General features: G+C 40.9%; 21 non-coding genes across 21 annotated transcripts; all 21 read right to left on the bottom strand.

Moving 5' to 3' along the window:
• Positions 1-57: 57 nt before the first annotated feature.
• Positions 58-129, bottom strand: TRNAQ-UUG (transfer RNA glutamine (anticodon UUG)). The gene has a single exon. It is a non-coding gene; the product is annotated as a tRNA-Gln (tRNA).
• Positions 130-1,150: 1,021 nt separating this feature from the next.
• Positions 1,151-1,232, bottom strand: TRNAS-UGA (transfer RNA serine (anticodon UGA)). Its single transcript has one exon. It is a non-coding gene; the product is annotated as a tRNA-Ser (tRNA).
• A 6,253-nt stretch (positions 1,233-7,485) lies between these two features.
• TRNAQ-UUG (transfer RNA glutamine (anticodon UUG)) lies at positions 7,486-7,557 on the bottom strand. The gene has a single exon. It is a non-coding gene; the product is annotated as a tRNA-Gln (tRNA).
• Positions 7,558-8,581: 1,024 nt separating this feature from the next.
• On the bottom strand, positions 8,582-8,663 carry TRNAS-UGA (transfer RNA serine (anticodon UGA)). The gene has a single exon. It is a non-coding gene; the product is annotated as a tRNA-Ser (tRNA).
• A 286-nt stretch (positions 8,664-8,949) lies between these two features.
• On the bottom strand, positions 8,950-9,021 carry TRNAQ-UUG (transfer RNA glutamine (anticodon UUG)). The gene has a single exon. It is a non-coding gene; the product is annotated as a tRNA-Gln (tRNA).
• A 1,021-nt stretch (positions 9,022-10,042) lies between these two features.
• On the bottom strand, positions 10,043-10,124 carry TRNAS-UGA (transfer RNA serine (anticodon UGA)). Its single transcript has one exon. It is a non-coding gene; the product is annotated as a tRNA-Ser (tRNA).
• Positions 10,125-10,410: 286 nt separating this feature from the next.
• On the bottom strand, positions 10,411-10,482 carry TRNAQ-UUG (transfer RNA glutamine (anticodon UUG)). Its single transcript has one exon. It is a non-coding gene; the product is annotated as a tRNA-Gln (tRNA).
• Positions 10,483-11,503: 1,021 nt separating this feature from the next.
• Positions 11,504-11,585, bottom strand: TRNAS-UGA (transfer RNA serine (anticodon UGA)). The gene has a single exon. It is a non-coding gene; the product is annotated as a tRNA-Ser (tRNA).
• A 286-nt stretch (positions 11,586-11,871) lies between these two features.
• On the bottom strand, positions 11,872-11,943 carry TRNAQ-UUG (transfer RNA glutamine (anticodon UUG)). The gene has a single exon. It is a non-coding gene; the product is annotated as a tRNA-Gln (tRNA).
• A 1,021-nt stretch (positions 11,944-12,964) lies between these two features.
• TRNAS-UGA (transfer RNA serine (anticodon UGA)) lies at positions 12,965-13,046 on the bottom strand. Its single transcript has one exon. It is a non-coding gene; the product is annotated as a tRNA-Ser (tRNA).
• Positions 13,047-14,425: 1,379 nt separating this feature from the next.
• TRNAS-UGA (transfer RNA serine (anticodon UGA)) lies at positions 14,426-14,507 on the bottom strand. Its single transcript has one exon. It is a non-coding gene; the product is annotated as a tRNA-Ser (tRNA).
• Positions 14,508-14,793: 286 nt separating this feature from the next.
• On the bottom strand, positions 14,794-14,865 carry TRNAQ-UUG (transfer RNA glutamine (anticodon UUG)). Its single transcript has one exon. It is a non-coding gene; the product is annotated as a tRNA-Gln (tRNA).
• A 1,020-nt stretch (positions 14,866-15,885) lies between these two features.
• On the bottom strand, positions 15,886-15,967 carry TRNAS-UGA (transfer RNA serine (anticodon UGA)). The gene has a single exon. It is a non-coding gene; the product is annotated as a tRNA-Ser (tRNA).
• Positions 15,968-17,346: 1,379 nt separating this feature from the next.
• On the bottom strand, positions 17,347-17,428 carry TRNAS-UGA (transfer RNA serine (anticodon UGA)). The gene has a single exon. It is a non-coding gene; the product is annotated as a tRNA-Ser (tRNA).
• Positions 17,429-17,714: 286 nt separating this feature from the next.
• TRNAQ-UUG (transfer RNA glutamine (anticodon UUG)) lies at positions 17,715-17,786 on the bottom strand. Its single transcript has one exon. It is a non-coding gene; the product is annotated as a tRNA-Gln (tRNA).
• Positions 17,787-18,807: 1,021 nt separating this feature from the next.
• Positions 18,808-18,889, bottom strand: TRNAS-UGA (transfer RNA serine (anticodon UGA)). The gene has a single exon. It is a non-coding gene; the product is annotated as a tRNA-Ser (tRNA).
• Positions 18,890-19,175: 286 nt separating this feature from the next.
• TRNAQ-UUG (transfer RNA glutamine (anticodon UUG)) lies at positions 19,176-19,247 on the bottom strand. The gene has a single exon. It is a non-coding gene; the product is annotated as a tRNA-Gln (tRNA).
• Positions 19,248-20,268: 1,021 nt separating this feature from the next.
• On the bottom strand, positions 20,269-20,350 carry TRNAS-UGA (transfer RNA serine (anticodon UGA)). Its single transcript has one exon. It is a non-coding gene; the product is annotated as a tRNA-Ser (tRNA).
• A 286-nt stretch (positions 20,351-20,636) lies between these two features.
• Positions 20,637-20,708, bottom strand: TRNAQ-UUG (transfer RNA glutamine (anticodon UUG)). Its single transcript has one exon. It is a non-coding gene; the product is annotated as a tRNA-Gln (tRNA).
• A 1,021-nt stretch (positions 20,709-21,729) lies between these two features.
• Positions 21,730-21,811, bottom strand: TRNAS-UGA (transfer RNA serine (anticodon UGA)). The gene has a single exon. It is a non-coding gene; the product is annotated as a tRNA-Ser (tRNA).
• Positions 21,812-22,097: 286 nt separating this feature from the next.
• TRNAQ-UUG (transfer RNA glutamine (anticodon UUG)) lies at positions 22,098-22,169 on the bottom strand. The gene has a single exon. It is a non-coding gene; the product is annotated as a tRNA-Gln (tRNA).
• Positions 22,170-23,182: the final 1,013 nt, after the last annotated feature.

Raw genomic sequence — 23,182 nt, 5'->3', positions numbered from 1 at the left:
ACTCAATCTCTGCCCCAAAAGTCATGAAAACAATCTTTGGCTGAAGGAATTTCTTAAAGGTTCCACCGAGATTTGAACTCGGATCGCTGGATTCAAAGTCCAGAGTGCTAACCGTTACACCATGGAACCTTACAGTCTGTGGGCACGGGGAGGCATTAGTTCCATGACAAGCCTGGGCAACGCGATGACCTTGATCAAATTGCGTATGATGTTGGAAACAGGGTGAGTACTGCTGTCCAAAACAACAGAGATCACACGATGGTAGCTTATATGGGTTTCCTGCTGGGAAGGAAAAAAATCATAGCGTCCAAATCATAGGGTTTTGCAATGTAACCGCTTTTCTAATATAATGTTATCAAAAATGTCAACATTTGACATGACTCTTCTTTAGTATGTCCATTTTTCACAGGACATGTTCATCCCAGCCCTTCTGTGTCATTGGACAATCAACTTCTAGATCTTTCAAACTGCTCCTGAGTTACCTCTCAATATTTCGCTAAACTTTTAGAATACCACCCCCAGCTTTTGGAACCTTAAACCTCTGAGATGGCAGGCAAAAGCATAGTTGCCAGAAAAGTTTATGGCCCAGTTGGAGAACAATATGAAAGTGGTGGGAGGTAACTGTCTTCTTAAATTGCAAGGGGTGAAGGGAATTGTCTTATGTGTTCACAGTAGCTTCCTGTCAAGAAAGAAGGGGAACAAAAGCCACACAAAATGATGAAATGTTTAAGGACATGAAATCAGAAAACATGTTTCAATTTCAAACAATTAACATTTGGAAAAGCTTATTTTTCACTAGGAAGACCAATTTTGTAAAAATCTTGTTCTATAGGCTTTCTAAAGGTGCTGTGGTCATACGACAAGGGTTGTCTTAAAATCATCTCCGAATCTGTCTTATAATCACATTACTGTATCCTTTGCCTGGTAATGGGGTAGAAATTAAAAAAGACGCCTAAAGCTATATACAGGCAGACATTTAAAGCTTATCATTCGGAAGGCGCTACACATTTTGCAAGTCAAAAGCTACTTCATAGCTTTTTGCAAAAGGGATTGTACTTTCTCATCTCTGGAAACTTGCACGCTGGACAGAGGGGTTCAAAGAGAAAGATTTAGTCTAGCAATGCTATGCTCTAAGGACAGAAAACTTAGACGTAGTCGGCAGGATATGAACCTGCGCGGGGAGACCCCAATGGATTTCAAGTCCATCGCCTTAACCACTCGGCCACGACTACTACATGCAGGAAGCCAGATGCATGGGTTTCATTCCCTTTGCTACACAGCTTAACATCCTAGATCAGGGTTGATTGTTCCCCAAGCACTCTGTTTGAATGGGAGTCTTCTGGCTGCACTAAGAAGTAAACTGATGGTTTCATTGGGAAAACCATAGACGTGCAGAAGAGTGTCCCTTTTGAACCTTTTATCAGCATGTTTGGGGTCATGAAATAAAGGTCTTGTAAAATTACAACTCTTCATCATATGTCCAATGAAACATAGCTATCATCTGTTGTCAGATACAGTAAACAGGTAAACAATAAACGGAGAACCCTTTCGTTACTTATCTTCCTTAAGAGAGATCTAGAAAGGCCTTATACCACCTAGCTTATTATCAGGTTCTTGTGTAAGTTTGGTAAAATTATTGGTGGCAAGGCTTGGGCTTGAGGAGTTAGAGAGCGTAATTGTTGTAGTATATCACTTGAAATTCTCTAGTATTGAAGGAATTAGAAGAACCTTAGCCTAAAGAGAGGTTCTGAATAAACGATAAACAATTTCAAACAAACTAATACAGGTAGTAACCAAGTTTTAGTTTAGAGTAGCTGACAATATTATATGGGGATCCGTGACTCCATCCTTCGAGGCTCTAGATTCCTGGTGATTGTGCCGTTTGCAATGTCTCAGTAGGAAAGGGTCTGGAGCTCGGGGGAGGCATTTAACCCTCGAGTCCTTATGGATTGGAAGAAATTTGTAAGTTTTTCACCACAGAAGAGGTCACATTCATCTTTTATATTTGATCCAGTTTTCCCAAATCTTGAGAAAAGACTCATGTTTCCTTTCTGTCCAACTGGCTGTTTCTTCAAGTCTGTATATCTGATTCATTTTGTCGCTCCAATGTTCTAGAGTTGGAGGAGAATTACTTAACCAGTGTAAGGGGATTAATGTTTTCGCTGTTTGTATCATGATAGTGGGTAAGTGGTTTTTCTTAGGAGTCCAGGTCTTATTCGGCAACCAAAGCAATACTGACTCTGGTGTGAGTGATATGTTTAGGGATGTGATTTTGTTGATTGTCCTAGAAATTTTGTCCCAGAATGGTTTTATCATGGGGCATGACCAGAAAATATGAAGGTGAGATGCTCCATTTAGGTTACATCTCCAACATTTGCTGTGTGGAGCAAGACCCATGCGCATAAGAAGAGCGGGTGTCTTGTGCCATCTTGTTAGTATTTTATAAGAATTTTCTTGAAATTTCATGCACCTGGAAAAACCATGTGAGTTGTGTAAAATTTTGCGTACGTCACTCTCTGAGAATATGCACCCTAAGTCATGTTCCCATGCCAATACAAAAGCTGGTTTGTTTTCTGACTGGTTAATAGCTATTAATTTATGGTAAATCTTGGATAGGAGGTGTCTTGGTGGATCTGTATTTAAAATATGTTCCTCTAACCAGGATAGTTCCGATTTGGCATTTTCTATCGCTGTTATTTGCTTACACAGTATAGAGATGTCCAGTTTGTGCATAAAGTGCGTGTTGGGGAGAATTTTATTTAAATAATTGAGTAGGTTGTCTGGGTTTACTGCTAAATCTAATAAGTCTTTGGATGGTAGCTGTTTTAATGCATCCCATGCACTTGAGATTGGTTTGCCTGTTTTGTTAGTGATATGTGGGAGGAGGTTGGCTGGCATGGCCGGTGAGATGGCATGGTGTTTAGGGGCAAATTGTTTAGCTATTGTGAGTGTCCCTCTTGAAATTTCACTTATTATAGAGATTGGAGATTTGGCTAATCCGTCCCATGCCCCGGCCATTGTTGCAGGGGGTAGCAATGCTAGTTCTAAGTCAGTTCCCCATAGATTGGCCGCCTTATTATTTAGTTGTATCCACCTTCTTATGTGAATTGCCATATAATATGTCTTGGGGTCTGGTAGACCGATACCTCCTTCATTTTTTGCTTGAATTAGCCTGTTATAGGATAGCCTAGAACTACCTCCTTTCCATAAAAATTTCCTAAATAACGTCCTAATAGAGGTGAAAAATTTTTGTGATAGGTATATAGGAACCATCTGCAGTAGATATAACAACTTCGGCATTATAAAGGTTTTAAGAAGATTCTTTCTTCCTAACCAAGACATGAATGGTGCTATTAATGTTTTTAGTTGTTGATCCATTTTAGTTATTAGGGGCTGGTAATTCTCTGCGTATAAAAGATTAGGATTGTTAGTGATGTAAACTCCTAGGTATTTAATTTTTGTTGGTTGCCACTTTATAGTGGATGTTTTCTGAATATCTTTAATTTGAGATACAGGAGCTGATATATTCAGGGCCTCTGATTTTCCAAAGTTTATTTTAAAATTCGAAATTTGACCGAATTCTTCCATGATTTGGAAGATGTGGGGAAACGCTATCTTGGGGTTTGTGACCATCATTAGGAGATCGTCAGCAAAAGCCGCATTTAGATGGTTATTTGGTCCTAACTTAAGACCTTTAATTTGGGGGCATTCCCTTAAGGTTTGGAGAAGGGTTTCCATCACCAAGATGAACAAGGAAGGGGATAGTGGGCATCCCTGTCTAGTTCCATTTTGTATATTGAATGTTTCTGAGTAAGTTCCATTCACTTTAATTCTCGCACTGGGGTGAGTGTATAGGGATTTTATTGCAGTAATAAAGGAGTCCGGAATTCCAAACTTTTTCAGAGCCTCATACATATAAGTCCAACTTATTCTGTCGAATGCCTTTTCGGCATCCGTACTAAGTAGGACTAATGGAATTTTATGATGCTTAGCATAACTGATAGCATGAAGTACTCTGCTGGAATTCTGATTTCCCTCTCTGCCAGGTACAAATCCTGTTTGGTCATGATGAATAAGTTTAGGTAGTAATTTGTTTAGTCTCTGTGACAGAATTTTTGCCCATATTTTCACGTCTAGATTAAGTAGAGAGATAGGCCTGTAACTCCCGCAATTTTCCGGATCTTTTCCCTCTTTATGAATTACCGTTATAGTGGCTTCAAGTGCTTGCTTGGGGGGGATCTCTCCTTTCCGCAGCGCTTCGCACCAGATAGTTAATTGGGGGAGTAATATATCTAAAAATTTTTTATAATAAGAGGCCGGTAGGCCGTCCGGTCCCGGACTCTTTTGTAGTGGTAGTGAATTGACAATTTTCTTTACCTCGTCTTCGGTTATTGGGCTTAGGAGGTCATCTGTTTCTAATTTATTTAGAGATGGGAGATGAATATCATTTAAAAACTTTTTTGTTTTGGATATTAGATCTGGTCCTTGTGTGAGGGTGTGTTGTTGGATATTATAGAGGTCTTTATAGAAATTTTTAAATTCCATTGCGATTTCTTTGGTGTCTTTTGTTGTCGTTTGGTCTGTTTTGTTTAATGATTTAATATATTGGTTTGATCTCTGTTTCTGCATGAGCTGTGCCATTAGCTTGTTGCCCTTATCTCCATGAGCGTAGTGAAGGTATTTGCAAAACATATAGTTTTTTGCAGCTTTTAAATTTAGACAATCTTTTAATTTTTCTCTAGTAGTTGTCAGTTCCTGCATCACAGCTATTGTTTGGCTTTTTTTATGTGCTAGTTCTAGTTTATGTATTTTCTGTAATAAGTCGTCAATATTTTTGGACTTTTGTTTCTTTACCGCGGCTCCTAGTGCCATTAGTTCTCCTCTTATGAACATTTTATGTGCTTCCCATGTAGTGGGAATCGAAGTGTCTTCTGAGGAGTTTCTGGTGAAGAACGCAGCTATTTTCTCTTTTGTTTCCTTTATGCGTATGTCAGAGTCGAGCAGCGTTTCATTTAATCGCCATAGTCCCTGGGGACGCGGTAAAGAATCTACTATAAGTTTGATAATTACTGGAGCGTGGTCTGAAATTGTTCTTGGTTCTATAGCTGCTGTTCGTATATCTGTTAGAGTATATTTGGGTAGGAAGAAGTAATCCAGTCTTTGGAACGAATTGTATGGTGTTGAGTAGAATGTGTAATCTCTAACAGATGGGTTGACTGCTCTCCATACGTCTATTAGTTCCATTTTCTGCAATGTTTTATGCAATTTGTTTAGGGATTTTTGGGAGTGAACTGAATTACCTGTTGAGGAATCTAAAACGGGCTGAAGAGCTAAGTTTATATCTCCCCCTGCGATTATCATGTCTTCGCTAAAACTTTGTAGTTTATCCAGTGTTGATATTAACCAATCAATTTGTCCTACATTTGGCGCGTAAAGGTTAACTAGGGTAACTTTTGTGTTGCCTAAAAGGCCATTCACAAACAAGAATCTGCCATCACTATCGTGATATATTGATGTTTTTTCAAATGGGATCGATTTATCGATTGCTATTGATACTCCTCTAGCTGCTTTATGATAGGTGCTGTGGAACCATTGTTGATATGTATGTGTGGAAAGTTTTGGTACTTTCGTGTGTTTAAAGTGTGTTTCTTGCAGATAACACAAATTGGTTTTGGATTTGCGTAGTAATGTTAAAACTTGGGACCTCTTCTGTGGTGTGTTAAGACCCTTTACATTAAATGTAGTGATTGTTACCTTAGCCATAGATGTGGAGCAAACAGTTGCTGTGCAAGGTTTAATCTCTGAGCAGAACACTCGACCTCGGAGGCACGGATCACCCACAGGGTAAGGAAAAAGTACCTGTATGTAGAACACAAATATAAAAACAAACTTAAACTATAACATAGTTGCAAAACACACCATATGCATAACATGTTGGGGACAAGTGAGAAGTCCGGTGGATTGGTCTTCTCCGGCTTTGAAGTGAGTGGGGATGTGAAGGGGGGGGAGGAGGGTGTCACTGATCGGGGGCTGTGGCCAGAGGCCTGATTAGATAGAGGTTAGAGGTTACTAACATGGGAGGTTAGTAGGAATGGGTAGATGTTGCTGTTGGAATTAGACTATTATATTCCTGTTAATTACACTTATTATCATTTCTTCTTTTATCTTTTCTTCTTGTAATGCAATGTATAAGTGATAGTCACTTTCCTTTACTATAGTTTAGGACCCTTGTAAGAGTTCTGTGGTTTCTTTAGAGTTAGCCTGTGTGTTTCTTCCTTCTTGGCGATTTCCCTTTTGTTGTCATCCAGGGTTCTGTTGAAGGTAGGGCTGGGAGATCTAGGTACTGTTCTGGAACTGCTGACCATGAGGCAATGTCCAGAGGCTCTATGTCTAGAATTTCCCAGGCCAGGGTCAGATCTTCTGGATGTCTTATTGTACATCTCTTTCCTTCTTTTTGAAAGGATAGTCCGAATGGAAATAACCATCTGAACAGGATATTGTTAAGTCGGAGGTGTTCCGTTAGGGGTTTCAGTATTCTCCGTTTATTTAGAGTAGTGGAAGAAATGTCCTGATATAGGGAAATTTTTTCATTTCTAATTTGAATCTTATCTTTGTTTCTTGAAGCCTTTAGAATGGCTGCTGTGTCCACGTATGAGAGGAGGCCACAAATCACATCTCTGGGGGGCTCATCTTGCTTAGGCGGCGGGCGCAGTGCTCTGTGGATACGTTCTATGTTTATATCTTTAGCCCTTTCCGATCCTACAAGTGTTGAGAAAATTTCTCTTGCTGCCTCTGGAAGATCCTCATGAGAGATCGATTCTGGCATTCCTTTTATTCTAATATTCTTCCTCCTACTCCTATTCTCTTGGTCTTCCATTAGAATGAAAGCATTATTAAGGGCTCTCAGTTGGGCCTTGTATCCTATCTCGAGCGCCGAACTAAAGTTTAATACCGCCTCCTGTTTAGCTTCTAGCTCTTCCACTCGTTGTCCAATGTGGCGGAGCTCCGTTTTGATATCACCCAGTTCCTTCATTACTGGTGACATAGCCTGTAGGAGCGTCTTTTTCAAAAAAGAACGTGAAATGGGTACCTCTGTATCTCTCGCCAGGTCACCCGCAGTGGAGATACTGTCAGCATCTGAGTCCTCCGCTGCTTCCGACTCATGCTGCGTGTCCGGCGCCATCTTGCGCGCCATACCTGCGGGGGATGCAAATCTTCTTTTCAGGAATTTATTCAGGTCTCCTTGCGTTTTCTTTATCCTGGGAGTACCCATTTGGTCCTCAGGCTTATCTCTGTTCGCTTTTCCCATGTTTTCTCCTGGTAAGTCGCGGTATTTATCAAGGCCTGCTGACTAAGCCGCGGGAGCTCACTCAGAAGCGTCCGTCTCTGTCTGCGGTCAGGCTCCGCCCCCAAAGGTCTTGATTTTTAACTCAATCTCTGCCCCAAAAGTCATGAAAACAATCTTTGGCTGAAGGAATTTCTTAAAGGTTCCACCGAGATTTGAACTCGGATCGCTGGATTCAAAGTCCAGAGTGCTAACCGTTACACCATGGAACCTTACAGTCTGTGGGCATGGGGAGGCATTAGTTCCATGACAAGCCTTGGCAACGCGATGACCTTGATCAAATTGCGTATGATGTTGGAAACAGGGTGAGTACTGCTGTCCAAAACAACAGAGATCACACGATGGTAGCTTATATGGGTTTCCTGCCGGGAAGGAAAAAAAAAATCATAGCGTCCAAATCATAGGGTTTTGCAATGTAACCGCTTTTCTAATATAATGTTATCAAAAATGTCAACATTTGACATGACTCTTCTTTAGTATGTCCATTTTTCACAGGACATGTTCATCCCAGCCCTTCTGTGTCATTGGACAATCAACTTCTAGATCTTTCAAACTGCTCCTGAGTTACCTCTCAATATTTCGCTAAACTTTTAGAATACCACCCCCAGCTTTTGGAACCTTAAACCTCTGAGATGGCAGGCAAAAGCATAGTTGCCAGAAAAGTTTATGGCCCAGTTGGAGAACAATATGAAAGTGGTGGGAGGTAACTGTCTTCTTAAATTGCAAGGGGTGAAGGGAATTGTCTTATGTGTTCACAGTAGCTTCCTGTCAAGAAAGAAGGGGAACAAAAGCCACACAAAATGATGAAATGTTTAAGGACATGAAATCAGAAAACATGTTTCAATTTCAAACAATTAACATTTGGAAAAGCTTATTTTTCACTAGGACGACCAATTTTGTAAAAATCTTGTTCTATAGGCTTTCTAAAGGTGCTGTGGTCATACGACAAGGGTTGTCTTAAAATCATCTCCGAATCTGTCTTATAATCACATTACTGTATCCTTTGCCTTGTAATGGGGTAGAAATTAAAAAAGACCACTAAAGCTATATACAGGCAGACATTTAAAGCTTATCATTCGGAAGGCGCTACACATTTTGCAAGTCAAAAGCTACTTCATAGCTTTTTGCAAAAGGGATTGTACTTTCTCATCTCTGGAAACTTGCACGCTGGACAGAGGGGTTCAAAGAAAAAGATTTAGTCTAGCAATGCTATGCTCTAAGGACAGAAAACTTAGACGTAGTCGGCAGGATTTGAACCTGCGCGGGGAGACCCCAATGGATTTCAAGTCCATCGCCTTAACCACTCGGCCACGACTACTACATGCAGGAAGCCAGATGCATGGGTTTCATTCCCTTTGCTACACAGCTTAACATCCTAGATCAGGGTTGATTGTTCCCCAAGCACTCTGTTTGAATGGGAGTCTTCTGGCTGCACTAAGAAGTAAACTGATGGTTTCATTGGGAAAACCATAGACGTGCAGAAGAGTGTCCCTTTTGAACCTTTTATCAGCATGTTTGGGGTCATGAAATAAAGGTCTTGATTTTTAACTCAATCTCTGCCCCAAAAGTCATGAAAACAATCTTTGGCTGAAGGAATTTCTTAAATGTTCCACCGAGATTTGAACTCGGATCGCTGGATTCAAAGTCCAGAGTGCTAACCGTTACACCATGGAACCTTACAGTCTGTGGGCACGGGGAGGCATTAGTTCCATGACAAGCCTGGGCAACGCGATGACCTTGATCAAATTGCGTATGATGTTGGAAACAGGGTGAGTACTGCTGTCCAAAACAACAGAGATCACACGATGGTAGCTTATATGGGTTTCCTGCCGGGAAGGAAAAAAATCATAGTGTCCAAATCATAGGGTTTTGCAATGTAACCGCTTTTCTAATATAATGTTATTAAAAATGTCAACATTTGACATGACTCTTCTTTAGTATGTCCATTTTTCACAGGACATGTTCATCCCAGCCCTTCTGTGTCATTGGACAATCAACTTCTAGATCTTTCAAACTGCTCCTGAGTTACCTCTCAATATTTCGCTAAACTTTTAGAATACCACCCCCAGCTTTTGGAACCTTAAACCTCTGAGATGGCAGGCAAAAGCATAGTTGCCAGAAAAGTTTATGGCCCAGTTGGAGAACAATATGAAAGTGGTGGGAGGTAACTGTCTTCTTAAATTGCAAGGGGTGAAGGGAATTGTCTTATGTGTTCACAGTAGCTTCCTGTCAAGAAAGAAGGGGAACAAAAGCCACACAAAATGATGAAATGTTTAAGGACATGAAATCAGAAAACATGTTTCAATTTCAAACAATTAACATTTGGAAAAGCTTATTTTTCACTAGGAAGACCAATTTTGTAAAAATCTTGTTCTATAGGCTTTCTAAAGGTGCTGTGGTCATACGACAAGGGTTGTCTTAAAATCATCTCCGAATCTGTCTTATAATCACATTACTGTATCCTTTGCCTGGTAATGGGGTAGAAATTAAAAAAGACGCCTAAAGCTATATACAGGCAGACATTTAAAGCTTATCATTCGGAAGGCGCTACACATTTTGCAAGTCAAAAGCTACTTCATAGCTTTTTGCAAAAGGGATTGTACTTTCTCATCTCTGGAAACTTGCACGCTGGACAGAGGGGTTCAAAGAGAAAGATTTAGTCTAGCAATGCTATGCTCTAAGGACAGAAAACTTAGACGTAGTCGGCAGGATATGAACCTGCGCGGGGAGACCCCAATGGATTTCAAGTCCTTCGCCTTAACCACTCGGCCACGACTACTACATGCAGGAAGCCAGATGCATGGGTTTCATTCCCTTTGCTACACAGCTTAACATCCTAGATCAGGGTTGATTGTTCCCCAAGCACTCTGTTTGAATGGGAGTCTTCTGGCTGCACTAAGAAGTAAACTGATGGTTTCATTGGGAAAACCATAGACGTGCAGAAGAGTGTCCCTTTTGAACCTTTTATCAGCATGTTTGGGGTCATGAAATAAAGGTCTTGATTTTTAACTCAATCTCTGCCCCAAAAGTCATGAAAACAATCTTTGGCTGAAGGAATTTCTTAAAGGTTCCACCGAGATTTGAACTCGGATCGCTGGATTCAAAGTCCAGAGTGCTAACCGTTACACCATGGAACCTTACAGTCTGTGGGCACGGGGAGGCATTAGTTCCATGACAAGCCTTGGCAACGCGATGACCTTGATCAAATTGCGTATGATGTTGGAAACAGGGTGAGTACTGCTGTCCAAAACAACAGAGATCACACGATGGTAGCTTATATGGGTTTCCTGCCGGGAAGGAAAAAAATCATAGCGTCCAAATCATAGGGTTTTGCAATGTAACCGCTTTTCTAATATAATGTTATCAAAAATGTCAACATTTGACATGACTCTTCTTTAGTATGTCCATTTTTCACAGGACATGTTCATCCCAGCCCTTCTGTGTCATTGGACAATCAACTTCTAGATCTTTCAAACTGCTCCTGAGTTACCTCTCAATATTTCGCTAAACTTTTAGAATACCACCCCCAGCTTTTGGAACCTTAAACCTCTGAGATGGCAGGCTAAAGCATAGTTGCCAGAAAAGTTTATGGCCCAGTTGGAGAACAATATGAAAGTGGTGGGAGGTAACTGTCTTCTTAAATTGCAAGGGGTGAAGGGAATTGTCTTATGTGTTCACAGTAGCTTCCTGTCAAGAAAGAAGGGGAACAAAAGCCACACAAAATGATGAAATGTTTAAGGACATGAAATCAGAAAACATGTTTCAATTTCAAACAATTAACATTTGGAAAAGCTTATTTTTCACTAGGACGACCAATTTTGTAAAAATCTTGTTCTATAGGCTTTCTAAAGGTGCTGTGGTCATACGACAAGGGTTGTCTTAAAATCATCTCCGAATCTGTCTTATAATCACATTACTGTATCCTTTGCCTTGTAATGGGGTAGAAATTAAAAAAGACCACTAAAGCTATATACAGGCAGACATTTAAAGCTTATCATTCGGAAGGCGCTACACATTTTGCAAGTCAAAAGCTACTTCATAGCTTTTTGCAAAAGGGATTGTACTTTCTCATCTCTGGAAACTTGCACGCTGGACAGAGGGGTTCAAAGAAAAAGATTTAGTCTAGCAATGCTATGCTCTAAGGACAGAAAACTTAGACGTAGTCGGCAGGATATGAACCTGCGCGGGGAGACCCCAATGGATTTCAAGTCCTTCGCCTTAACCACTCGGCCACGACTACTACATGCAGGAAGCCAGATGCATGGGTTTCATTCCCTTTGCTACACAGCTTAACATCCTAGATCAGGGTTGATTGTTCCCCAAGCACTCTGTTTGAATGGGAGTCTTCTGGCTGCACTAAGAAGTAAACTGATGGTTTCATTGGGAAAACCATAGACGTGCAGAAGAGTGTCCCTTTTGAACCTTTTATCAGCATGTTTGGGGTCATGAAATAAAGGTCTTGATTTTTAACTCAATCTCTGCCCCAAAAGTCATGAAAACAATCTTTGGCTGAAGGAATATCTTAAAGGTTCCACCGAGATTTGAACTCGGATCGCTGGATTCAAAGTCCAGAGTGCTAACCGTTACACCATGGAACCTTACAGTCTGTGGGCACGGGGAGGCATTAGTTCCATGACAAGCCTTGGCAACGCGATGACCTTGATCAAATTGCGTATGATGTTGGAAACAGGGTGAGTACTGCTGTCCAAAACAACAGAGATCACACGATGGTAGCTTATATGGGTTTCCTGCCGGGAAGGAAAAAAATCATAGCGTCCAAATCATAGGGTTTTGCAATGTAACCGCTTTTCTAATATAATGTTATCAAAAATGTCAACATTTGACATGACTCTTCTTTAGTATGTCCATTTTTCACAGGACATGTTCATCCCAGCCCTTCTGTGTCATTGGACAATCAACTTCTAGATCTTTCAAACTGCTCCTGAGTTACCTCTCAATATTTCGCTAAACTTTTAGAATACCACCCCCAGCTTTTGGAACCTTAAACCTCTGAGATGGCAGGCAAAAGCATAGTTGCCAGAAAAGTTTATGGCCCAGTTGGAGAACAATATGAAAGTGGTGGGAGGTAACTGTCTTCTTAAATTGCAAGGGGTGAAGGGAATTGTCTTATGTGTTCACAGTAGCTTCCTGTCAAGAAAGAAGGGGAACAAAAGCCACACAAAATGATGAAATGTTTAAGGACATGAAATCAGAAAACATGTTTCAATTTCAAACAATTAACATTTGGAAAAGCTTATTTTTCACTAGGAAGACCAATTTTGTAAAAATCTTGTTCTATAGGCTTTATAAAGGTGCTGTGGTCATACGACAAGGGTTGTCTTAAAATCATCTCCGAATCTGTCTTATAATCACATTACTGTATCCTTTGCCTTGTAATGGGGTAGAAATTAAAAAAGACGCCTAAAGCTATATACAGGCAGACATTTAAAGCTTATCATTCGGAAGGCGCTACACATTTTGCAAGTCAAAAGCTACTTCATAGCTTTTTGCAAAAGGGATTGTACTTTCTCATCTCTGGAAACTTGCACGCTGGACAGAGGGGTTCAAAGAGAAAGATTTAGTCTAGCAATGCTATGCTCTAAGGACAGAAAACTTAGACGTAGTCGGCAGGATATGAACCTGCGCGGGGAGACCCCAATGGATTTCAAGTCCATCGCCTTAACCACTCGGCCACGACTACTACATGCAGGAAGCCAGATGCATGGGTTTCATTCCCTTTGCTACACAGCTTAACATCCTAGATCAGGGTTGATTGTTCCCCAAGCACTCTGTTTGAATGGGAGTCTTCTGGCTGCACTAAGAAGTAAACTGATGGTTTCATTGGGAAAACCATAGACGTGCAGAAGAGTGTCCCTTTTGAACCTTTTATCAGCATGTTTGGGGTCATGAAATAAAGGTCTTGATTTTTAACTCAATCTCTGCCCCAAAAGTCATGAAAACAATCTTTGGCTGAAGGAATTTCTTAAAGGTTCCACCGAGATTTGAACTCGGATCGCTGGATTCCAAGTCCAGAGTGCTAACCGTTACACCATGGAACCTTACAGTCTGTGGGCACGGGGAGGCATTAGTTCCATGACAAGCCTTGGCAACGCGATGACCTTGATCAAATTGCGTATGATGTTGGAAACAGGGTGAGTACTGCTGTCCAAAACAACAGAGATCACACGATGGTAGCTTATATGGGTTTCCTGCCGGGAAGGAAAAAAATCATAGCGTCCAAATCATAGGGTTTTGCAATGTAACCGCTTTTCTAATATAATGTTATCAAAAATGTCAACATTTGACATGACTCTTCTTTAGTATGTCCATTTTTCACAGGACATGTTCATCCCAGCCCTTCTGTGTCATTGGACAATCAACTTCTAGATCTTTCAAACTGCTCCTGAGTTACCTCTCAATATTTCGCTAAACTTTTAGAATACCACCCCCAGCTTTTGGAACCTTAAACCTCTGAGATGGCAGGCAAAAGCATAGTTGCCAGAAAAGTTTATGGCCCAGTTGGAGAACAATATGAAAGTGGTGGGAGGTAACTGTCTTCTTAAATTGCAAGGGGTGAAGGGAATTGTCTTATGTGTTCACAGTAGCTTCCTGTCAAGAAAGAAGGGGAACAAAAGCCACACAAAATGATGAAATGTTTAAGGACATGAAATCAGAAAACATGTTTCAATTTCAAACAATTAACATTTGGAAAAGCTTATTTTTCACTAGGACGACCAATTTTGTAAAAATCTTGTTCTATAGGCTTTCTAAAGGTGCTGTGGTCATACGACAAGGGTTGTCTTAAAATCATCTCCGAATCTGTCTTATAATCACATTACTGTATCCTTTGCCTGGTAATGGGGTAGAAATTAAAAAAGACCCCTAAAGCTATATACAGGCAGACATTTAAAGCTTATCATTCGGAAGGCGCTACACATTTTGCAAGTCAAAAGCTACTTCATAGCTTTTTGCAAAAGGGATTGTACTTTCTCATCTCTGGAAACTTGCACGCTGGACAGAGGGGTTCAAAGAGAAAGATTTAGTCTAGCAATGCTATGCTCTAAGGACAGAAAACTTAGACGTAGTCGGCAGGATATGAACCTGCGCGGGGAAACCCCAATGGATTTCAAGTCCATCGCCTTAACCACTCGGCCACGACTACTTCATGCAGGAAGCCAGATGCATGGGTTTCATTCCCTTTGCTACACAGCTTAACATCCTAGATCAGGGTTGATTGTTCCCCAAGCACTCTGTTTGAATGGGAGTCTTCTGGCTGCACTAAGAAGTAAACTGATGGTTTCATTGGGAAAACCATAGACGTGCAGAAGAGTGTCCCTTTTGAACCTTTTATCAGCATGTTTGGGGTCATGAAATAAAGGTCTTGATTTTTAACTCAATCTCTGCCCCAAAAGTCATGAAAACAATCTTTGGCTGAAGGAATTTCTTAAAGGTTCCACCGAGATTTGAACTCGGATCGCTGGATTCAAAGTCCAGAGTGCTAACCGTTACACCATGGAACCTTACAGTCTGTGGGCACGGGGAGGCATTAGTTCCATGACAAGCCTTGGCAACGCGATGACCTTGATCAAATTGCGTATGATGTTGGAAACAGGGTGAGTACTGCTGTCCAAAACAACAGAGATCACACGATGGTAGCTTATATGGGTTTCCTGCCGGGAAGGAAAAAAATCATAGCGTCCAATCATAGGGTTTTGCAATGTAACCGCTTTTCTAATATAATGTTATCAAAAATGTCAACATTTGACATGACTCTTCTTTAGTATGTCCATTTTTCACAGGACATGTTCATCCCAGCCCTTCTGTGTCATTGGACAATCAACTTCTAGATCTTTCAAACTGCTCCTGAGTTACCTCTCAATATTTCGCTAAACTTTTAGAATACCACCCCCAGCTTTTGGAACCTTAAACCTCTGAGATGGCAGGCAAAAGCATAGTTGGCAGAAAAGTTTATGGCCCAGTTGGAGAAAAATATGAAAGTGGTGGGAGGTAACTGTCTTCTTAAATTGCAAGGGGTGAAGGGAATTGTCTTATGTGTTCACAGTAGCTTCCTGTCAAGAAAGAAGGGGAACAAAAGCCACACAAAATGATGAAATGTTTAAGGACATGAAATCAGAAAACATGTTTCAATTTCAAACAATTAACATTTGGAAAAGCTTATTTTTCACTAGGACGACCAATTTTGTAAAAATCTTGTTCTATAGGCTTTCTAAAGGTGCTGTGGTCATACGACAAGGGTTGTCTTAAAATCATCTCCGAATCTGTCTTATAATCACATTACTGTATCCTTTGCCTGGTAATGGGGTAGAAATTAAAAAAGACCCCTAAAGCTATATACAGGCAGACATTTAAAGCTTATCATTCGGAAGGCGCTACACATTTTGCAAGTCAAAAGCTACTTCATAGCTTTTTGCAAAAGGGATTGTACTTTCTCATCTCTGGAAACTTGCACGCTGGACAGAGGGGTTCAAAGAGAAAGATTTAGTCTAGCAATGCTATGCTCTAAGGACAGAAAACTTAGACGTAGTCGGCAGGATATGAACCTGCGCGGGGAGACCCCAATGGATTTCAAGTCCATCGCCTTAACCACTCGGCCACGACTACTACATGCAGGAAGCCAGATGCATGGGTTTCATTCCCTTTGCTACACAGCTTAACATCCTAGATCAGGGTTGATTGTTCCCCAAGCACTCTGTTTGAATGGGAGTCTTCTGGCTGCACTAAGAAGTAAACTGATGGTTTCATTGGGAAAACCATAGACGTGCAGAAGAGTGTCCCTTTTGAACCTTTTATCAGCATGTTTGGGGTCATGAAATAAAGGTCTTGATTTTTAACTCAATCTCTGCCCCAAAAGTCATGAAAACAATCTTTGGCTGAAGGAATTTCTTAAAGGTTCCACCGAGATTTGAACTCGGATCGCTGGATTCCAAGTCCAGAGTGCTAACCGTTACACCATGGAACCTTACAGTCTGTGGGCACGGGGAGGCATTAGTTCCATGACAAGCCTTGGCAACGCGATGACCTTGATCAAATTGCGTATGATGTTGGAAACAGGGTGAGTACTGCTGTCCAAAACAACAGAGATCACACGATGGTAGCTTATATGGGTTTCCTGCCGGGAAGGAAAAAAATCATAGCGTCCAAATCATAGGGTTTTGCAATGTAACCGCTTTTCTAATATAATGTTATCAAAAATGTCAACATTTGACATGACTCTTCTTTAGTATGTCCATTTTTCACAGGACATGTTCATCCCAGCCCTTCTGTGTCATTGGACAATCAACTTCTAGATCTTTCAAACTGCTCCTGAGTTACCTCTCAATATTTCGCTAAACTTTTAGAATACCACCCCCAGCTTTTGGAACCTTAAACCTCTGAGATGGCAGGCAAAAGCATAGTTGCCAGAAAAGTTTATGGCCCAGTTGGAGAACAATATGAAAGTGGTGGGAGGTAACTGTCTTCTTAAATTGCAAGGGGTGAAGGGAATTGTCTTATGTGTTCACAGTAGCTTCCTGTCAAGAAAGAAGGGGAACAAAAGCCACACAAAATGATGAAATGTTTAAGGACATGAAATCAGAAAACATGTTTCAATTTCAAACAATTAACATTTGGAAAAGCTTATTTTTCACTAGGACGACCAATTTTGTAAAAATCTTGTTCTATAGGCTTTCTAAAGGTGCTGTGGTCATACGACAAGGGTTGTCTTAAAATCATCTCCGAATCTGTCTTATAATCACATTACTGTATCCTTTGCCTGGTAATGGGGTAGAAATTAAAAAAGACCCCTAAAGCTATATACAGGCAGACATTTAAAGCTTATCATTCGGAAGGCGCTACACATTTTGCAAGTCAAAAGCTACTTCATAGCTTTTTGCAAAAGGGATTGTACTTTCTCATCTCTGGAAACTTGCACGCTGGACAGAGGGGTTCAAAGAGAAAGATTTAGTCTAGCAATGCTATGCTCTAAGGACAGAAAACTTAGACGTAGTCAGCAGGATATGAACCTGCGCGGGGAGACCCCAATGGATTTCAAGTCCATCACCTTAACCACTCGGCCACGACTACTACATGCAGGAAGCCAGATGCATGGGTTTCATTCCCTTTGCTACACAGCTTAACATCCTAGATCAGGGTTGATTGTTCCCCAAGCACTCTGTTTGAATGGGAGTCTTCTGGCTGCACTAAGAAGTAAACTGATGGTTTCATTGGGAAAACCATAGACGTGCAGAAGAGTGTCCCTTTTGAACCTTTTATCAGCATGTTTGGGGTCATGAAATAAAGGTCTTGATTTTTAACTCAATCTCTGCCCCAAAAGTCATGAAAACAATCTTTGGCTGAAGGAATTTCTTAAAGGTTCCACCGAGATTTGAACTCGGATCGCTGGATTCAAAGTCCAGAGTGCTAACCGTTACACCATGGAACCTTACAGTCTGTGGGCACGGGGAGGCATTAGTTCCATGACAAGCCTTGGCAACGCGATGACCTTGATCAAATTGCGTATGATGTTGGAAACAGGGTGAGTACTGCTGTCCAAAACAACAGAGATCACACGATGGTAGCTTATATGGGTTTCCTGCCGGGAAGGAAAAAAATCATAGCGTCCAAATCATAGGGTTTTGCAATGTAACCGCTTTTCTAATATAATGTTATCAAAAATGTAAACATTTGACATGACTCTTCTTTAGTATGTCCATTTTTCACAGGACATGTTCATCCCAGCCCTTCTGTGTCATTGGACAATCAACTTCTAGATCTTTCAAACTGCTCCTGAGTTACCTCTCAATATTTCGCTAAACTTTTAGAATACCACCCCCAGCTTTTGGAACCTTAAACCTCTGAGATGGCAGGCAAAAGCATAGTTGCCAGAAAAGTTTATGGCCCAGTTGGAGAACAATATGAAAGTGGTGGGAGGTAACTGTCTTCTTAAATTGCAAGGGGTGAAGGGAATTGTCTTATGTGTTCACAGTAGCTTCCTGTCAAGAAAGAAGGGGAACAAAAGCCACACAAAATGATGAAATGTTTAAGGACATGAAATCAGAAAACATGTTTCAATTTCAAACAATTAACATTTGGAAAAGCTTATTTTTCACTAGGACGACCAATTTTGTAAAAATCTTGTTCTATAGGCTTTCTAAAGGTGCTGTGGTCATACGACAAGGGTTGTCTTAAAATCATCTCCGAATCTGTCTTATAATCACATTACTGTATCCTTTGCCTGGTAATGGGGTAGAAATTAAAAAAGACGCCTAAAGCTATATACAGGCAGACATTTAAAGCTTATCATTCGGAAGGCGCTACACATTTTGCAAGTCAAAAGCTACTTCATAGCTTTTTGCAAAAGGGATTGTACTTTCTCATCTCTGGAAACTTGCACGCTGGACAGAGGGGTTCAAAGAGAAAGATTTATTCTAGCAATGCTATGCTCTAAGGACAGAAAACTTAGACGTAGTCGGCAGGATATGAACCTGCGCGGGGAGACCCCAATGGATTTCAAGTCCTTCGCCTTAACCACTCGGCCACGACTACTACATGCAGGAAGCCAGATGCATGGGTTTCATTCCCTTTGCTACACAGCTTAACATCCTAGATCAGGGTTGATTGTTCCCCAAGCACTCTGTTTGAATGGGAGTCTTCTGGCTGCACTAAGAAGTAAACTGATGGTTTCATTGGGAAAACCATAGACGTGCAGAAGAGTGTCCCTTTTGAACCTTTTATCAGCATGTTTGGGGTCATGAAATAAAGGTCTTGATTTTTAACTCAATCTCTGCCCCAAAAGTCATGAAAACAATCTTTGGCTGAAGGAATTTCTTAAAGGTTCCACCGAGATTTGAACTCGGATCGCTGGATTCAAAGTCCAGAGTGCTAACCGTTACACCATGGAACCTTACAGTCTGTGGGCACGGGGAGGCATTAGTTCCATGACAAGCCTTGGCAACGCGATGACCTTGATCAAATTGCGTATGATGTTGGAAACAGGGTGAGTACTGCTGTCCAAAACAACAGAGATCACACGATGGTAGCTTATATGGGTTTCCTGCCGGGAAGGAAAAAAATCATAGCGTCCAAATCATAGGGTTTTGCAATGTAACCGCTTTTCTAATATAATGTTATCAAAAATGTCAACATTTGACATGACTCTTCTTCAGTATGTCCATTTTTCACAGGACATGTTCATCCCAGCCCTTCTGTGTCATTGGACAATCAACTTCTAGATCTTTCAAACTGCTCCTGAGTTACCTCTCAATATTTCGCTAAACTTTTAGAATACCACCCCCAGCTTTTGGAACCTTAAACCTCTGAGATGGCAGGCAAAAGCATAGTTGCCAGAAAAGTTTATGGCCCAGTTGGAGAACAATATGAAAGTGGTGGGAGGTAACTGTCTTCTTAAATTGCAAGGGGTGAAGGGAATTGTCTTATGTGTTCACAGTAGCTTCCTGTCAAGAAAGAAGGGGAACAAAAGCCACACAAAATGATGAAATGTTTAAGGACATGAAATCAGAAAACATGTTTCAATTTCAAACAATTAACATTTGGAAAAGCTTATTTTTCACTAGGAAGACCAATTTTGTAAAAATCTTGTTCTATAGGCTTTATAAAGGTGCTGTGGTCATACGACAAGAGTTGTCTTAAAATCATCTCCGAATCTGTCTTATAATCACATTACTGTATCCTTTGCCTTGTAATGGGGTAGAAATTCAAAAAGACGCCTAAAGCTATATACAGGCAGACATTTAAAGCTTATCATTCGGAAGGCGCTACACATTTTGCAAGTCAAAAGCTACTTCATAGCTTTTTGCAAAAGGGATTGTACTTTCTCATCTCTGGAAACTTGCACGCTGGACAGAGGGGTTCAAAGAGAAAGATTTAGTCTAGCAATGCTATGCTCTAAGGACAGAAAACTTAGACGTAGTCAGCAGGATATGAACCTGCGCGGGGAGATCCCAATGGATTTCAAGTCCATCGCCTTAACCACTCGGCCACGACTACTACATGCAGGAAGCCAGATGCATGGGTTTCATTCCCTTTGCTACACAGCTTAACATCCTAGATCAGGGTTGATTGTTCCCCAAGCACTCTGTTTGAATGGGAGTCTTCTGGCTGCACTAAGAAGTAAACTGATGGTTTCATTGGGAAAACCATAGACGTGCAGAAGAGTGTCCCTTTTGAACCTTTTATCAGCATGTTTGGGGTCATGAAATAAAGGTCTTGATTTTTAACTCAATCTCTGCCCCAAAAGTCATGAAAACAATCTTTGGCTGAAGGAATTTCTTAAAGGTTCCACCGAGATTTGAACTCGGATCGCTGGATTCAAAGTCCAGAGTGCTAACCGTTACACCATGGAACCTTACAGTCTGTGGGCACGGGGAGGCATTAGTTCCATGACAAGCCTGGGCAACGCGATGACCTTGATCAAATTGCGTATGATGTTGGAAACAGGGTGAGTACTGCTGTCCAAAACAACAGAGATCACACGATGGTAGCTTATATGGGTTTCCTGCCGGGAAGGAAAAAAATCATAGCGTCCAAATCATAGGGTTTTGCAATGTAACCGCTTTTCTAATATAATGTTATCAAAAATGTCAACATTTGACATGACTCTTCTTTAGTATGTCCATTTTTCACAGGACATGTTCATCCCAGCCCTTCTGTGTCATTGGACAATCAACTTCTAGATCTTTCAAACTGCTCCTGAGTTACCTCTCAATATTTCGCTAAACTTTTAGAATACCACCCCCAGCTTTTGGAACCTTAAACCTCTGAGATGGCAGGCAAAAGCATAGTTGCCAGAAAAGTTTATGGCCCAGTTGGAGAACAATATGAAAGTGGTGGGAGGTAACTGTCTTCTTAAATTGCAAGGGGTGAAGGGAATTGTCTTATGTGTTCACAGTAGCTTCCTGTCAAGAAAGAAGGGGAACAAAAGCCACACAAAATGATGAAATGTTTAAGGACATGAAATCAGAAAACATGTTTCAATTTCAAACAATTAACATTTGGAAAAGCTTATTTTTCACTAGGACGACCAATTTTGTAAAAATCTTGTTCTATAGGCTTTCTAAAGGTGCTGTGGTCATACGACAAGGGTTGTCTTAAAATCATCTCCGAATCTGTCTTATAATCACATTACTGTATCCTTTGCCTGGTAATGGGGTAGAAATTAAAAAAGACGCCTAAAGCTATATACAGGCAGACATTTAAAGCTTATCATTCGGAAGGCGCTACACATTTTGCAAGTCAAAAGCTACTTCATAGCTTTTTGCAAAAGGGATTGTACTTTCTCATCTCTGGAAACTTGCACGCTGGACAGAGGGGTTCAAAGAGAAAGATTTAGTCTAGCAATGCTATGCTCTAAGGACAGAAAACTTAGACGTAGTCGGCAGGATATGAACCTGCGCGGGGAGACCCCAATGGATTTCAAGTCCTTCGCCTTAACCACTCGGCCACGACTACTACATGCAGGAAGCCAGATGCATGGGTTTCATTCCCTTTGCTACACAGCTTAACATCCTAGATCAGGGTTGATTGTTCCCCAAGCACTCTGTTTGAATGGGAGTCTTCTGGCTGCACTAAGAAGTAAACTGATGGTTTCATTGGGAAAACCATAGACGTGCAGAAGAGTGTCCCTTTTGAACCTTTTATCAGCATGTTTGGGGTCATGAAATAAAGGTCTTGATTTTTAACTCAATCTCTGCCCCAAAAGTCATGAAAACAATCTTTGGCTGAAGGAATTTCTTAAAGGTTCCACCGAGATTTGAACTCGGATCGCTGGATTCAAAGTCCAGAGTGCTAACCGTTACACCATGGAACCTTACAGTCTGTGGGCACGGGGAGGCATTAGTTCCATGACAAGCCTTGGCAACGCGATGACCTTGATCAAATTGCGTATGATGTTGGAAACAGGGTGAGTACTGCTGTCCAAAACAACAGAGATCACACGATGGTAGCTTATATGGGTTTCCTGCCGGGAAGGAAAAAAATCATAGCGTCCAAATCATAGGGTTTTGCAATGTAACCGCTTTTCTAATATAATGTTATCAAAAATGTCAACATTTGACATGACTCTTCTTCAGTATGTCCATTTTTCACAGGACATGTTCATCCCAGCCCTTCTGTGTCATTGGACAATCAACTTCTAGATCTTTCAAACTGCTCCTGAGTTACCTCTCAATATTTCGCTAAACTTTTAGAATACCACCCCCAGCTTTTGGAACCTTAAACCTCTGAGATGGCAGGCAAAAGCATAGTTGCCAGAAAAGTTTATGGCCCAGTTGGAGAACAATATGAAAGTGGTGGGAGGTAACTGTCTTCTTAAATTGCAAGGGGTGAAGGGAATTGTCTTATGTGTTCACAGTAGCTTCCTGTCAAGAAAGAAGGGGAACAAAAGCCACACAAAATGATGAAATGTTTAAGGACATGAAATCAGAAAACATGTTTCAATTTCAAACAATTAACATTTGGAAAAGCTTATTTTTCACTAGGACGACCAATTTTGTAAAAATCTTGTTCTACAGGCTTTCTAAAGGTGCTGTGGTCATACGACAAGGGTTGTCTTAAAATCATCTCCGAATCTGTCTTATAATCACATTACTGTATCCTTTGCCTTGTAATGGGGTAGAAATTCAAAAAGACGCCTAAAGCTATATACAGGCAGACATTTAAAGCTTATCATTCGGAAGGCGCTACACATTTTGCAAGTCAAAAGCTACTTCATAGCTTTTTGCAAAAGGGATTGTACTTTCTCATCTCTGGAAACTTGCACGCTGGACAGAGGGGTTCAAAGAGAAAGATTTAGTCTAGCAATGCTATGCTCTAAGGACAGAA

The sequence above is a fragment of the Engystomops pustulosus genome, chromosome 7 (genome assembly GCF_040894005.1).
Source record: "Engystomops pustulosus chromosome 7, aEngPut4.maternal, whole genome shotgun sequence".
NCBI lineage: Eukaryota > Metazoa > Chordata > Amphibia > Anura > Leptodactylidae > Engystomops > Engystomops pustulosus.
The sequence above is the reverse complement of the archived record's forward strand: the minus strand, read 5'-3'. Positions and strand labels throughout refer to the sequence as shown.